This window comes from Oncorhynchus nerka, linkage group LG25 (genome assembly GCF_034236695.1).
Source record: "Oncorhynchus nerka isolate Pitt River linkage group LG25, Oner_Uvic_2.0, whole genome shotgun sequence".
NCBI lineage: Eukaryota > Metazoa > Chordata > Actinopteri > Salmoniformes > Salmonidae > Oncorhynchus > Oncorhynchus nerka.
The window spans coordinates 11813911-11829825 of NC_088420.1; the positions used below are offsets into that span (position 1 = coordinate 11813911).

Sequence of the window (15915 nt, forward strand, 5' to 3'; positions counted from 1 at the left end):
CTATAACTACTACTACTATTGCTACTATTACTACTCCTGCTACTACTACTACTGCTACTCCTAATACTAGTACTGCTAAACTACTACTACTTTACTATTACTACTCCTGCTACTACTACTACTGCTACTCCTAATACTAGTGCAAGTACTACTACTACTACTACTGCTAGTGCTACAACTACTACTGCTACTACTACCACTACTACTACTACTAATAACTACTACTGTAGTAGTGTAGTATTAGTACTATAGTATGAAGTGGTGATTGGGGTTGTGGCATTTTTATTTCTATAGTACTATAGTAGTTGTAGCACCATTGTAAAGTTCAGTAACAGTGGTAGACATGGGTCTGTCTGGATGTCAGCTGTAAAGTTTGAGAGTGTTACACACAGATTTTGTGGAAGAAAATGCAACTGATTGGTATGGGGCTGTTGTCTCCCTCCAAAGATGGTGGAAAGTTTAGAGCCACTTACCACTCGCTTGTCTTCAAAAGCCCTTTAGCTTCATATCTTCAGTTGTTTAGCGGCTTCGTCTTCTCCTTCTTCCTCAAGTGTACCTTTAACCAGCGAGGGAGAAATGAAAGAGAAATGTTAATGAAAGGGACTGCCAAATGAGCAGCCTTCTCCAGTGGTGAAACTTAGAGACTAGATCATTTTCTGTCTTTTCTGCCCTTTGGTGACCGTGCAGCGAATCGTAGGGCTTGAACCGGGGGCACGGCTGATTGCTGGAGAACATTGCTGGAGTGTGAATCTGCATTCAATCCCATTTATCTTAAAAAAATAAAAAACGTTCCCATCCATAATGAGGCCTGGCCAGTGTGTGTGTGTGTGTGTGTGTGTGTGTGTGTGTGTGTGTGTGTGTTTATGTGTGTGCCCATGTATGCATATATGTGAGTGTGTCTATGCAACTTGCGTGGCAAGCTTGTCTTTCTCTTCTGCATCACACAACCATTGTGTCAATACTTTCAGTAAGTTTGGAACCATTGGCACTACAGTGGGTGTGGATGTTGAGGTCGCTGAGGATGCTCTGCTCACCGCGGGGGGGTTATCGGTAATGAATGCTGTGATAGTGGGATTATGAAAGATGTCTACACTACACCTTTTCCAGATCAGCCACAAATGTGCTTTTTGTTGTTATTGCATTATGAGCAGCTTGTGGAAAGTGCTTTCTCCTCCTTCTATTTATCTTAAACCTCCCTTCACCCTCCCCTGCATTCTCTTCCTCCGTCTCTTCCCTTCTCTCTCTTCATTCCTTGTTCTTTCAGCTCAGTCCATAGACAACCCCCCCAGCAACCTCTGGGGGCATCGTTACCACGACAACCAGCCAGCAGGGCGACATGATTCCTCATCCTGACGGGCCACTTTAATTCCAGCCTGGCTAATCATAACAGCTAAAAGGGGTTGTGCCTAGTCCCCAGCGGAGAGCTGGGGCACAGAGAAGAGGAGAAGGAGGAGTAGAAGGGGGTATGTGTATGTGTGTGTACACGTGTATGCATGGAGGGGGGTATGGCAATCTTGGCTGCATTGTGTCCTCCCCCTCGCAGACACTCTGCTGCCAAGAGGAGAGCGCAGGGAATTTGTTTATTGTACGGCATTTATTTCCCACACACACGCTGTTGCACTACCCCCCTTAAAACCTCCCCACCCCCGTATGAGACACTCCCTCAGCCCGACGCTTCATCAATCAGGCTGAATATCGCTAAGCATTAGCATAGCATCGCATACAGTCTAACTATGCACACAGAGTCTAATGCTAGGCTATCGCTACGGCTAAAGCAGCGCTGTATCCTCACATCATAACAGCGTGTAAGTGTGCCAAGCTGCCACTGCGGAGAAAGCTAGCTTTGGGAGTAGTTAACATGTTTTGGTATGAAACAAGCGCGAGGCCATGTCTCCCCTCTCCGGTTTGTTTTCTCATGACCATGTGACATGTTGGCATGAAGTTTAGTCACTGCTGAGACAGATGGCCGAGCATCATGGGGAGATGGTTGAAAGCGGGAGGAAAAGACACTCTTGGTAGAGCCTCAATCGTGGGTTTTTTCTCTCTTCATTCTTTCTCCAGAACTGTGACAGGCAGCCCAATCCTGACATTTTGTTCACTAATTAGTCTTTTCACCAGATCAGATCAGCTCTGAAAAAGATCTGATGTGAAATGCTCGGATGTGATTGGTCGAAAGATCAATTAGTGTGAAAAATATCAGAATTGGGCTACAGTGTAAATGCACCCATAGAGTCTTATTTATCGCACATTCCTACATTCCTACAAACACCACAAATGTCAAGAAGCATGTCTCTGTCAACAAGTGTACTTATAAAGTAAAAATCCCACCTTTACTAGGGGGTTGAATACAGTAGACTGGAGTAATAACACCACCTACTGCTGTTGCCTCCGTGTTTGTACTCTGGATTATATTAAGCGAGCGTATGCCACCTGTCTCTCCAAATGAGGTTCCCACCCACACACACACACACACACACACACACACACACACACACACACACACACACACACACACACACACACACACACACACAGACACACACACACACACACACACACACAGACACACAGACACACCCAGACCCACAAACACACGCACCAAAAGTCTTTGACTGGAAAAATATGTAACAATGACAACCTTCATCACCCCCCCACCCCCCTGTCTCATCACACCTGACCCTGTGTCTCCCACCCCCTCCTGTCTCATCACACCTGACCCTGTGTCTCCCACACCCCCTGTCTCATCACACCTGACCCTGTGTCTCCCACACCCTCCTGTCTCATCACACCTGACCCTGTGTCTCCCACACCCCCTGTCTCATCACACCTGACCCTGTGTCTCCCACACCCTCCTGTCTCATCACACCTGACCCTGTGTCTCCCACACCCCCTGTCTCATCACACCTGACCCTGTGTCTCCCACACCCCCCTGTCTCAACACATCTGACTCTGTCCCCTCCGCACTCCGCCCTCCTCCACCCCCCTATCTCATCACACCCGACCCTGTCCTCTCCTCCCTCCTCCACCCCCCTGTCTCATCACACCTGACCCTGTGTCTCCTCCACCCCTGTCTCATCAACGGATAGTTGTGACCCGCAGCAATAAAAACTGGGCTTCTGTCACGGAGCGGGGGGTAGGGGATGGGAGGGGAGGGGGTACTAAGCTCCTCTAATATATTGGACATATAGAGGATCTGTGCTCTTGGCAGTCGTCCACTGTCTACCAGTGGGCGGAAGGTCAGTCACTCACTCATTCCATCTCTCTCTATCTCTATATAGGTGAAATGGAGAGGAAGAAACAACATTATCCAAAATAGATAGAAAGAGCACCATATGAATACAGTAACCGTTACAGTAACCGTTATGTGTCTTTGATGAGAAATGCTCAGTATAGTCATGTTTAGTAGAAACGAAACCGTAAAAAACAACATTTCATGCAGATTTGTAGGTGATAATTCAAAAAGCAGGGAACGATGAGGAGTCCATCATGGCCCTTGGCATGAGATGAGGAACTACAGTGCCTTCAGAAGGTGTTTTTAATTTTATTTTAAAAGGTGAGACATATTGAGACCTAGGTCTCTTTTTCAAATGTGCCCTGTATAAAAATACACAAATATACACAAATATACACGTTATTTTATTTATGTTTTATATTTTCTACCTTGTAGAATAATAGTGAAGACATCAAAAATATGAAATAACACATATGGAATAACATAGTAACCAAAAAAGTAGCCAACAAGTGCTCAGCATATGTGCGAACTCCTTCAAGACTGTTGGAAAAGCATTCCTCATGAAGCTGGTTGAGAAAATGCCAAGAGTGTGCAGAGCTGTCATCAAGGCAAAGTGTGGCTACTTTGAAGAATCTCAAATATAAAATATTTTGGTTAGTACATGATTCCATATGTGTTATTTCAGAGTTTTGATGTCTTCACTATTATTCTACAATGTAGAAAATAGTAAAAATAAAGAAAAACCCTGGATTGAGTAGGTGTGTGCAAACTTTTGACTGGTACTATATATATAAAGTATATATATTATACACCCACATTAAAATCTAAAAACACAGTCATGGGAAACACAAATAAAAAAATCTGTAACGGATCTCGTCCTCCTCTTCTGAGGAGGAGTAGCAAGAAGGATCGGAGGACCAATTTGCAGCGTGTTAAGTGGTCATGATGTAATCTTTAATGAATCAAACTGAACAGAACACGGGCACAAAACAATAAACGTGAATAAACGAAAACCGAAACAGTCCTGTCAGGCGACATACACAAAGACAGAAAATAACCAACCACAAAACACAATGGAAAACAGGCTACCTAAATATGGTTCTCAATCAGGGACAACGATTGACAGCTGCTTCTGATTGAGAGCCATACCAGGCCAAACACAGAAATAGAAAATCATAGACAAACTAACATAGACAACCCACCCAACTCACACCCTGACCATACTAAAACAAAAGACACAACAAAGGAACTAAGTTCAGAACGTGACAAAATCACCCAGAGAAACATTTACATTCGTCCACAATCAATACATTAAATTGCCCGAACGGCAGCAGAACATCAAGACTAAATGTATTTAGAATTCTGTTCCAGCAATACGCTGCATTAAAACTCAAATCAGATTTACCTAGCTCTGAGGAGACCCTAGGAACCTCAAGAGTTAACTAATCCTGTGAATGGGTTAGGAACCTCAACAGTTAACCAATCCTGTGAATGGGTTAGGAACCTCAACAGTTAACTAATCCTGTGAATGGGTTAGGAACCTCAACAGTTAACCAATCCTGTAAACGGGTTAGGAACCTCAACAGTTAACCAATCCTGTGAATGGGTTAGGAACCTCAACAGTTAACCAATCCTGTGAACGGGTTAGGAACCTCGAGAGTTAACTAGTCCTGTGAACGGGTTAGGAACCTCAACTGTTAACTAATCCTGTGAACGAGTTAGGAACCTCAACAGTTAACTAATCCTGTGAACGGGTTAGGAACCTCGAGAGTTAACTAGTCCTGTGAATGGGTTAGGAACCTCAACTGTTAACCAATCCTGTGAACGGGTTAAGCTACTCAGATGTCTATACTTCAGCAGAAAAGTTAGATAAGACAGAGGTTTATGAAGTGGGGGCTTGTGAACAAAAACTGAGTAATGTAGAGATCTATGGGTCTTTAGCGAAGTACATCCAACCTTCTGATAAGTATTCACAAAGTACTCATACCTCTGGATTTTTTTATGTGACAGCCTGAATTTGAAATGGATTAAATTGTGATTTTGTGTCACTGACCTACACACAATACCCCATAATGTCAAAGTGGAATTGTGTTTTTAGAAATGTTTACAAATTAGTTAAAAATGAAAAGCTGAAATGTCTTGAGTCAATAAGTATTCAACCCCTTTGTTATGGCAAGCCATAAATGTGTTCAAGAGTACAAATAAGTCACATAATAAATTGCATGGACTCTGTGTGCAACAATAGTGTTTTTAACATGATTATCGAATGACTACCCCATCTCCGTACACCACACATACAGTTATCTGTACGCTCCCTCATTCTAGCAGTGAATATAAAACACAGATTCAACCAGAAAGACCAGGGAAGTTTTCCAATGCCTCTCAAAGAAGGCTACCTATTGGTAGATGGGTCAAAATAAAACAAATCAGACATTGAATATCCCTTTGAGAATAGTGAAAATATGAATTACTCTTTGGATGGTGTATCAATACATCCAGTCACTACAAAGATACAGGTGTCATTCCTAACTCAGTTGCAGGAGAGGAAGGAAACCGCTCAGCCATGAGGCCAATGGTGACTTTAAAACAGTTACATTTTAATGGCTGTGATAGGAGAAAACTGAGGATGGCTCAACAACATTGTAGTTACTCCACAATACTAACCTAAATGACAGTGTGAAAAGAAGGAAGCCTGTACAGAATAAAAATATTCCAAAACATGCATCCTGTTTACAACAAGGCACTAAAGTAATACTACAAAAAATGTGTCAAATAAATGAACTTTATGTCCTGAATAAAAGGAAATTAAAATTATGTTTGGGGCAAATCCAACAGAACACACAGAGGATAGAAAAAAAAGAAACAGGATAGGCCAAAGCACAGTCAAAACCTGGTTCAGTCTGCTTTCCACCAGACACTGGGAGATAAATCCACTTTTCGGCAGGACAATAACCTGAAACACAAGGCCACAGCTACACTGAAGTTGCTCACCAAGACGACATTGAATGTTCCTGAGTGGCCGAGTTACAGTTTTGACTTAAATCTGCTTGAAATTCTATGGCAAGACTTGAAAATGGCTGTCTAGCAATGCTCTACAACCAACTTGACAGAGTTTGAATAATTTTTTCAAGAATAATGTGCAAATATTGTACAATCCAGCTGTGAAAAGCTCTTAGAGACTTACCAAGAAATACTCACAGCTGTAATCGCTGCCAAAAGTGATTCTAATATGTATTGACTAAGGGGTGTGAAAACATGTTTTCACTTTGTCGTTATGGGGTATTGTGTGTGGATGGGTGAGAAAAAAATATATTTAATCAATTTTGAATTCAGGCTGTAACAAAACAAAATGTGGAATAAGTTAAGGGGTATGAATCCTTTCTGAAGGAACTGTATAAGAATGAGAAGTCAGTTTGTATCCTTTAAATGTAAGCCTGGGCCATAGCCAAAATGACCAGGTAGCCTAGTGGTTAGAGTGTTGGGCCAGTAACTACAATACTATACAGTAACTACAATACTATATAGGGCCAGTAACTACAATACTATATAGGGCCAATACTATATAGTAACTACAATATCATATAGTAACTACAATATTATATAGGGTCAGTAACTACAATACTATATAGTAACGACAATACCATATAGGGCCAGTAACGACAATACTATATAGCAACTACAATACTATATAGGGCCAGTAACTACAACACTATATAGTAACTACAATACTATATAGGGCCAGTAACTACAATACTATATAGTAACTACAATACTATATGGGGCCAGTAACTACAATACTATATAGTAACCACAATACTATATGGGGCCAGTAACTACAATACTATATAGTAACTACAATACTACATAGGGCCAGTAACTACAATACTATATAGTATCTACAATACTATATAGGGACAGTAACTGCCTTGTTCAGGGGCAGAACAACAGATTTTGACTTTGTCAGCTCGGGATTCAATCTAGCAACCTTTCAGTTACTAGTCCAACGCTCTAACCACTATGCTACCTGCCATTTGATGCAATTCAAACAGAAACCAAAATAGTGGCGCCTCGAACTCTCCAGATCAGTGGGAAGTGGTACCCATGCACATGCGCACGTGCACACGCAGCAGACACAGACAGACAGACAGGCAGACAGACAGGCAGGAAGACAGACAGGCAGACAGACAGACAGACAGACAGACAGACAGACAGACAGACAGACAGACAGGAAGACAGGAAGACAGACACACACACACACACACACACACACACACACACACACACACACACACACACACACACACACACACACACAGAGAGGGAGAGATAGAGAGATTGACAGACACATACACACACATACACACACACACACAGTTTTGTTGAAAATCTTCCACAGACTGACGAGCCACTCCAGAGCCACTCTGACTCAAGTTTCATTAGGGGCCCTGTTTTGCGTCGATAAATGCAACAGCGGCCATTATATTAGCTGGCTCTCAGCGAATCACTGAATAATAATTACCTCTGTGTCTGTCAGCCTGCCTTAGCCTGTCTCCGTATCTCCCCTCCTTCTGGGATTGAGGTGGGAGGTGGGGGATTTCAACCCCTGCTTGCCTAAAGTCTCACCACCCTTTCACTAAATCACAACTCCAGATGGTAGATATTATCATGTACATTTTGTGATTAATAACATCACTGTAACGTTATTCAAATGCTATTGGAACTCTGCGTTCACTAAATCACACCTCCAGACAGACGGAAGGTAGATATTATCGTATACATTTTGTGATGATTATTTCTTTCCAAGATGGCGCAGCAGCAAGACATATTTGTTTTTGTCCCATGTAAATAAATATTCAGAATTTTTTCGTTTTTTTCCACTTTTTTCCATTTTCGAATTAAATATACCTTCCTGCAACCCGCCTCACCCAACGTGGTACGGATCTGCTACTTTTTTAGACCTTATAACTGGAACCTCCATCAGAAACTAGCCATCATCAGCTAGCCAGCTAATTAGCTACTAGCTATTTAGTCATTATTAGCCACTGCTAGCTGTCTTTACCTTTAGCTCGGACACCAGCCGCTATAGCCCGGATAATACCTGCCAGTCTGCACAGCGCAATATCAGCCCTGAGCTGAGCTTTTTCCCCACTACATCACCGGATTCCTGCCGCCAGCTCTGGACCATTACACCATATCTTCGCAGCTAGCTAGCTGCTACCGAGTGGTTATTGTGGCTAACGCCCTTGTTCAGAAGCATGCACCAGTTAGCCTCGAGCTAGCCTCGAGCTAGGCCCACCTCCCAGCTAGGAAAGTAAGTACACCAACTACAATACCTCTCTTGCCAATTTGGCCTGGACCCTTTGTCGACACGGAGCTCCGCCGGTCCATCACGACTGGTCTGCTGATCTGCTGACGTAATTCGGCTGATGTGCTCTCAACCGGCCTCTGCTTTGTGGATGTGGTGAAGATCCATCTGCTAGCCCCAGCCCGCTAGCTTCCTAAACACTGTCTCTCGCTCGCCCAGCGTAGTAATCAACTACCGAACAGCTCCCTGTTTCATCTATTGCTGCTCATTGAACCCTATGATCACTCGGCTACACAGCTGATGCCTGCTGGACTGTTCATTAACACGGTACTTCATTTTGTTTACTTCATTTTGTTTATCCCCAGCCTCAACCTCAGGCCCTGTATGTAGTTAACTGACCCTCTCTGCCCATTTATCGCCATTTACCAGTTGTTGTTGTCTTAGCTGTTTATCCGTTGTTGTCTCACCCGTTTTAGCTCTCCCAATCAACACCTGTGATTGCTTTATGCCTCTCTCTAATGTCAATATGCCTATACTGTTGTTTAGGGCATGTCTCATTGTTGTATTTTACTGTGGAGCCCCTAGTCCTGCTCAACATGCCTCAGATAGCCCCCTTGTCCTACCCCCCACACATGCGGAGACCGCACCTAGCTTAACTGGCGCCTCCAGAGATGCAACCTCTCTTATCGTCACTCAATGCCTAGGTTTACCCCCACTGTACTCGCACCCTACCATACCCTTGTCTGTACACTATGCCCTGAATCTATCATACCACGCCCAGAAATCTGGTCCTTTAATTCTCTGTTCCCAAAGCACTAAACGACCAGTTCTTATAGCCTTTAGCCGTACCCTCGTCCTACTCCTCCTCTGTTCCTCTGGTGATGTAGAGGTTAACCAAGAACCTGTGTGTCCCCAGCCGCTCAAATTTGTTGACTTCTGCAAACGTAAAAGCCTTGGGTTTATTCATGTTAACATTAGAAGCCTCCTCCCTAAATTTGTTTTATTCACTGCTTTAGCACACTCACCCATCCCTGATGTCCTAGCCGTGTCTGAATCCTGGCTTAGGAAGGCCACCAAAAATTCTGAAATTTCCATCCCCAATTACAACATTTTCTGTCAAGACAGAACTGCTAAAGGGGGCGGAATTGCAATCTACTGTAGAGAGAGCCTGCAGAGTTCTGTCATAATATCCAGGTCTATGCCCAAACAGTTTGAGCTTCTACTTTTAAAGATCCATCTCTCCAGAAATAAGTCCCTCACTGTTTACGCTTGTTATACACCCCCCTCAGCTCCCAGCTGTGCCCTGGACACCATATGTGAATTGATTGCCCCCCATCTATCGTCAGAGTTCGTACTGCTAGGTGACCTAAATTGGGATATGCTTAACACGGCGGCCGTCCTACAGTACAATCTCAGGTAGATGCCCTCAATCTCACACAAATGATCAAAGAACCTACCAGGTACAACCCCAAATCTGTAAACATGGGCACCCTCATAGATAGAATTCTGACCAACCCTCTAAATACACCTCTGCTGTTTTCAACCAGGTTCTCAGCGAGCACTGCCTCATTGCCTGCGTCCGCTATGGGTCCGCGGTGAAACGACCACCCCTCATCACTGTCAAACGCTCAATAAAACACTTCTGAGAGCAGGCCTTTCTAATTGACCTGGCCCGGGTATCCTGGAAGGATATTGACCTCATCCCGTCAGTAGAGGATGCCTGGTTATTATTTAAAAGTGCTTAAATAAGCATTGCCCTTTCAAAAAATGTAGTACTAAGAACAGATATAGCCCTTGGTTCAGTCCAGAATTTACTGCCCTTGACCAGCACAACAACACCCTGTGGCATACTGCACTAGTATCGAATAGTCCCCGGGATATGCAACTTTTCAGGGAAGTCAGGAACCAATACACACAGACAATTAGGAAAGCAAAGGCAAGCTTTTTGAAACAGAAATTTGCATCCAGCAGAACTCATTCCAAAACGTTTTGGGACACTGTAAAGTCCATGGAGAATAAGAGTACCTTCTCCCAGTTACCCACTGCACAGAGGCTAGGAAACAGTCACCACTGATAAATCCACGATAATCGAGCATTTCAATAAGCATTTCTCTATGGCTGGCCATGCTTTCCACCTGGCTACCCCAACCCCGGACAACAGTTTTGCACCCCTCCATCAACATTTGGTCACCAAAGCCCCATATACCACCCACCACTGCGACCAGGTATGCTCTCATTGGCTGGTCATCGCTACACATTCGTCGCCAAACCCACTGGCTCCAGGTAATCTCTAAGTCTTTACTAGGTATAGCTTTGCCTTATCTCAGCTCACTGGTCACCATAGCAGCACCCACCTGTAGCATGCGCTCCAGCAGGTATATCTCACTGGTCATCCCAAAAGCAAACTCCTCCTTTGGCAGCCTTTCCTTCCAGTTCTCTGCTGCCAATGACCTCAACTAATTGCAAAAATTGCTCTAGTTGGAGACTTATGTCACCCTCACTAACTTTAAACATCAACTGTCGGAGTAGCCTACCGATCGCTGCAGCTATACACAGCCCATCTGTAAATAGCCCATCCAACCAACTACCTACTTCATCCCCATATTTGTTTTTGTTTTTCTGCTCTTTTGCACACCAGTATTTCTACTTGCACATCCTCATCTGCACATATATCAGTGTTAATTAACTCGTGTTAATTGGTAAATTGTAATCACGTCGCCACTATTGGCCTATTTATTGCCTTACCTCCTTACTTCATTTGGACACACTGTATACATATTTTTCTATTGTGTTAGTGACTGTACGTTTGTGTATCCCATGTGTAACTCCGTGTTGTTTTAGTCGCACTGCTTTGCTTTATCTTGGCCAGGTAGCAGTTGTATGTGAGAACTTGTTCTCAACTGGCCTACCTGGTTAAATAGAAGTGAAATCAAAGGTTGATATTAATATTATGATGAATAATGTTATTGTAATTGTTCATCGTAGCAGCAAAAGTGTTATATTTCAAATGATTCAAAAGAAATTTGACAAACTGACCTGTTGGAAATGTGGCATCCTATGACGGTGCCACGTTAAAAGTCACTGAGATCTTAATTCCGGGCCATTCTACTGCCAATGTTTGTCTATAGAGATTGCATGGCCGTGTGCTCGATTTTATACACCTGTCAGCAACGGGTGGTGCTGAAATAGCCAAATCCACTCATTTGAGCCGTGTAGTGTATTTCAAATGATAAAATAGACCCGAGCCATGTAGTGTATTTCAAATAATAAAATAGACCTGAGCCATGTAGTGTATTTCAAATGATAAAATAGACCCGAGCCATGTAGTGTATTTCAAATAATAAAATAGCCCCTATGACACTACCTATAATGCCTCTATTCTCCCTAGGTGACTGTTAACTGGGGTTAGTCCATCTGATGATGCCCTTCAGTGGGAGGCTGGTGACATTGGATTGGAAGCAGTATTTGGTCACAGATGTGTCCCTCGGCTAGGGGGACTGGACACAGCAGAGGATTAATTACCATAACGCACGTACATGGCTGCTCAGACTGTTGTGTCCAGCTATCAGCTATCTCCATCTCTCTCTCTCTCTCTCTCTCTGTGGGGGCCAATGGCACCCATCAAATCGAGGGGACTGAGAAACAAGCATGTAAAACTCTTAGTTTATTATTACTGTTATCTGCATGGAATTCCCAACCTTCCGAGAGCTTTGATCTCTCCATCGCTGGACCAGGGGTTTGCAAAGCCTGGATCATCCCCTCTAATCCGCACTCATTAAAGGGATACTTCAGGATTTTGGCAATGAGGCACTGTATCTACTTCCCCAGAGTCAGATGAATTTGTGGATACCATTTGTATGTATCTGTGTCCAGTATGAAGGAAGTTAGAGGTTGTTTCGTGAGCCAATGCTAACTAGCATTAGCACAATGACTGGAAGTCTATGGGTATCTGCTAGCATGCTAACAGATACCCATAAATGTTCAGTCATTTTGCTAATGCTAGTTAGTAATTGCGCTAGTGGTAGTTAGCAACTTCCTTTAAACGGTGGTATCCACAAGTTCATCTGACTCTGGGGAAGTAGATCAAGGGCCTTATTGCCAAAATCCTGAAGTATTCCTTTAAGGATGAGCTGCATGATAATGCACTACCAATCACCAACACCCTCCACCCCCATCCACCCTCTAACCGGCCTCCCCATAAGTGGCGGCTTTGATGGAAAATGTAATAAATTACTGCAGATCATTACGTGTGCCACTGCTGGCTCAGTAAATAAAGCACCCACACACACCAGCATTAATAGGGACTATAGTGATTGGAGTGACAATGCCTGTTTTCAGTGTGTGTGTGTGTGGGGGGGGGGTTAGGGGGGAGTAGGGGAAGTAGTCCACTACACTGTACTCACAGGGAATGTGTTGTTTTCAGAGATGGAAAGGGGGGAAGAGGTTGAGTTTTAAATATGCAATATGTCAATCAGACTCTTGTGTGCCCATTTTTATCCACTTCAAGTATGCTTCCTTCTGTAAAACCTGTTAAAGACTAATCCCAATACGCCTTTTTAATGTAGGTCGGTCAACAAGAGGAGCAGGTCTTGTATTGGTTTAAACATGGAACATAACATATTTTACTGGATGTTATATGAGAGATATTGTACTTCAGATACATTCCAAGGGACCTCTCATCTCCTCCCAAATCTACCCATGAAGCTCTGGGGTGAACAACAACAACACCGTGCAGGCACCATTCCCTCAACTTCCTGGCTTCTTCAAAATAACTCTCTCTCCACCGGGGAGTTTGGATAAATTACAGCTACGCTATCCTCCAAAGATGTGATCTCGCTTCCTGAGCAGCAAATTAAACATTTAAACCCATTTAGCAAGGTAGCCCAGCGTAACTTGAATCAGCATGGTCGAGAGACGTGATTTTCCATCAGTGTAGTGTCACACCATCCCTCTGAGTAATGACGCCAGTTTGCCCGACTCGTCCACTAACCAGCGAGCGCTGGGCCACAAGAGAAAGATGTGCCGCAGTCTAATTCAGCCGTAATTGATCTTAGTGACATGTTTATTTTTAAACCCCTTTCCCTTCCGCCTCATCGTCTTCTTGAAATGCCCGGCACATTCCAATAAAGTGCCACCACTGGGCTTATTACTCAGACTGAACAAGGCAGGGCTCCTGACTACTGTGTGCCTGAAGGAGAGAGCAGCTTTAATACCATTCCATTGGAAAGAACCGTGATGTTTAAAAATGCACAACCTCTCTGAGATAGTACTAAAGATAGTACTAAAGGACAAGGTGAAGAATGAGGATAGAAAGGACAAAGAGAACTACAAGTACTTAGGTAAAACTGAGGCCAACCCTGCAAAACGCAGTCACATACTCATCATTATTGAGTCAGAGATGTTATTCATGTCTGGTCAAAGTAAAATAGGTTGGATTACACAGTAATGCAGTAACTCTCAACCGTCACAAAAGGTTATATCGAACAACCACAGCCACCTAATCAATTAATTCACATGCAAATCTTCCATAAACACATATACCACCAGCAAACAGCCTGAATCATACATTCCTTTCTTTCCAACAAAATACCAATTAGCAGTGCTAGCATGCTCTACCTTCAATAACAGTATATTCATCCTCTCTATTCTACTGATAAATCAGGATATATCGTATTGTTGCTTCCTCACAGCCATGTTGGAACATCTCCCTATACCTGCTTTTAACAATGACCACATCCTAGAAAAGTCAAATTTATGTGCTTTTGTAATCCATTAGTCTTGGCTTTTTTAGTAGTGCACCAGGCCCATAAACACAGATGTGGTCTAAAAAGGTAGGAGAGTGGTCTGAAAAGATAGGAGAGTGGTCTGAAAAGGTAGGAGAGTGGTCTGAAAAGATAGGAGAGTGGTCTGAAAAGATAGGAGAGTGGTCTGAAGAGATAGGAGAATGGTCTGAAAAGATAGGAGAGTGGTCTGAAAAGGTAGGAGAGTGGTCTGAAAAGATAGGAGAGTGGTCTGAAAAGATAGGAGGGTGGTCTGAAAAGATAGGAGAGTGGTCTGAAAAGGTAGGAGAGTGGTCTGAAAAGATAGGAGAGTGGTCTGAAAAGATAGGAGAGTGGTCTGAAAAGATAGGAGAGTGGTCTGAAAAGGTAGGAGAGTGGTCTGAAAAGATAGGAGAGTGGACTGAAAAACTATTGCAGTGAATAGCAGGGTTGGGGTCAATTTCCTTTGGTTTCAGTCAATTCACTTCAATGACTGAATTGAAATGGAATTGATCCCAACCCTGGTGAATAGTTACAAAACCATGTGTCTGTGTCTGATTACAACTCCCAGAATGCACCGCTCTAGCTGTGTGCAGGAGGGGGCGGAGGGATGAGAGTGATGGGTGACACCCCTCGCCTTAGTCTCAGAGAGATTGTGATAGAAGTCCTCTGGTGCACAGGGTTTCCTGAGGGAGGCTTCTGAGTTAAAACACAGAAGGCGGCTTCCCAAACTGACTCCACCAGGCAGGAGGACTTAGATGGAGAACAGGGAAACAGCTGGGAAACACGGTTCCCACACCTTTTAGGATGTCCTCGGGAGGCTGTTCCCAATTTACCCCAGATAGAGTCAGTGTCCCAGACAGAGTTGGTGTCCCAGACGGAATCAGTGTCCCAGATGGAGTCAGTGTCCCAGACAGAGTCAGTGTCCCAGATGGAGTCAGTGTCCCAGACGGAGTCGGTGTCCCAGATGGAGTCATTGTCCCAGACAGAGTCAGTATCCCAGACGGAGTCGGTGTCCCAGATGGAGTCGGTGTCCCAAACCGAGTCAGTGTCCCAGACAGTGGGATTTCTTCAGAAAACATCTAATTAGCTGTACTGTGACTGACAAAAATAGACAAAAGTGAGTTTGTGAGATGTTGAATGAATGCTAGTACCAACGTGATGTAACCACTGTTATTCAAAGAATTTGCTTTCAAAGTGAAGGGAACTGAGTAGGAGCAGGATGAAACGCCACGATTACCACCATTATTTGTCAAAGATCTTGAACTAGAATGGCATTTGGAGTTAGACAGACCTAACTAGAACTTTCATGCTGGTTAGGACATTGAGGGAGGACATCGCTAGAAGGGGAGTAGCATTGTAGACTGAGATACTCTGGGCCTGTTCTCTTAGATTCCTTCCTAGTTCACCCTATACCCTAGCTAGTCTATATGCCCTATATACAGAACACTGTATCAAACCCCAAGCTTACATCTTGCAAACTCACCAGTCATATCCATAGCTTTTTGAGATAATTGGCTTTAATGTTCCGATCCCTCACTTGTTTGAATGGTATCAGCTTCATTTAAAAAAAATCTTGTTTTCTTTTGAACTTAACAACATGATTTGGGGGATATTTA

The 15915-nt window shown here is 43.5% G+C and overlaps 1 protein-coding gene across 3 annotated transcripts in view; it reads right to left on the reverse strand.

The window, feature by feature from the left end:
• ptprsa (protein tyrosine phosphatase receptor type Sa) overlaps window positions 1-15915 on the reverse strand; it is a 459556-nt gene that overhangs the window by 353058 nt on the left and 90583 nt on the right. For all 3 annotated transcript variants that reach the window (XM_065009561.1, XM_065009560.1, XM_065009558.1), the window contains exon 2: window positions 474-556. The gene's annotated coding sequence lies outside the window, so the exon portion shown is untranslated. The remainder of the gene's footprint in view (window positions 1-473; window positions 557-15915) is intronic.